The sequence below is a fragment of the Cynara cardunculus genome (genome assembly GCF_001531365.2).
Source record: "Cynara cardunculus var. scolymus isolate 2C chromosome LG 15, CcrdV1, whole genome shotgun sequence".
NCBI lineage: Eukaryota > Viridiplantae > Streptophyta > Magnoliopsida > Asterales > Asteraceae > Cynara > Cynara cardunculus.
The window spans coordinates 19,250,446-19,252,062 of NC_037542.1; positions in this window are offsets into that span (position 1 = coordinate 19,250,446).

The window sequence follows — 1,617 nt, forward strand, 5'->3', positions numbered from 1 at the left end:
CATATATTTTTTAGAATGTTAGCGAGATAAATTGTGTTTTAACAGTCTTCTTAATATTAATATGTTAACAAATAAATTAAATTTTTCTAATTCATTTAAATATTTTTATTAAATATAATGTAAAATCAAAAAAAAAAAAAAAAAACTCAAAGTATAATATTGTTATAAGGAATGTCACATTAGCAAAAATTTACACATAGACATCTCATGTGGACAATGACATGACATGAAATCTGATAACTCGTGTCATGTCATCTTAATTCAAATCAAAAGTTTACCTATTGTTATAATCTCGATTTTGGGAGACTAAATTTTTAATTAACATTTAGGATTAGAAACGGGTACTAAATTTAGGTAAACATGTTTGATTAAAATGTACAATGTCTAAATAATAAAACATTAAAACTAAAAATACTACGTTGTAAAAAGAGCTGGTGATAATATAACAAATAATTTTGAAAATACAATATTGTAATAAGAAATAACATGTAAGCGATGTAGTACATGCGGACAGCTTATGTGGACTGTGAGGGGGAATGGAAAACTGATATAATGAATAAATTTAAAACCAAAAGGTTATCCAATATTATAATAGGTAAATTTTTCAAAGTACAATACATTGATAAAAAAAATAATTTGAAAATACATTATCTATACTATCTTATAAAGCATTTGGCTAAAACTCTTAAAAACTCTTAAAACTCTTAAACCCGTTCATCCCTATTCGATTTCATCCCATATCTGAATTCGTGTAACTAACTGCAGATAAACACAACCAAATACAGGATAAACATCTTATTTTAAATATAAAAAATCTAAAATATAATTAGTATAATCATTAAATTCTAACAGAATACTTAATTATTATCTTTATAAAATTTATAATATTAAAACAAAAATAAATTGTTTTATTATTAGACTTAAATTAAATTATATAAAAAAATATATTATATATTATAAATTATTTGACAAATTAGCGTTTGGTTTGCAGGAATGTTTCTGAGGGATTTGGATTTGCAGGAGGGATTTGGATTTGGAGGGATTTGGATTGGATTGGATTTAAAATCCATTCATGTGTTTGGTTTGCAGGATTTGGATTGGATTTGAAATCCATTCCTTTATAAATCATGTTTGGTTTGTAGGATTTGGATTGAGATTTTTTTTTTCTTTTGTAATTATTTTAGTCATCAAATTTCTTTCATTTCTAAAACTACATATTTAACCATCAAACCTATTAATCCAAAATACATATTTAACAATCAAACTTTTTCATCCAAAATGCATATTTAATCAATAAATGACGATTTCAATGACTGTGATTCATGAGGGAAAGTCTCCTCTCATCCCAGAGTGTCAAACAAACATCATCTTTACATCCAAATGGAATCACCATTTTCATTCCCTACCTTATTCCACCGTGCCAAACTTGTTCTAACTCGTTTAAAGAAAATCAAGAAAGCAACGATCCAAAACARCATTTGAATTCCAAACAATGGAAAACCTCTTTATGGGTTCTAAACATTGCAAATTTCAAATTCAAATACTAGTATAAAAATGTTTTCATGAGTTCAATAAAAGGAAGCAATACAATTCAATTTTGAGACTACAAAAATGCTT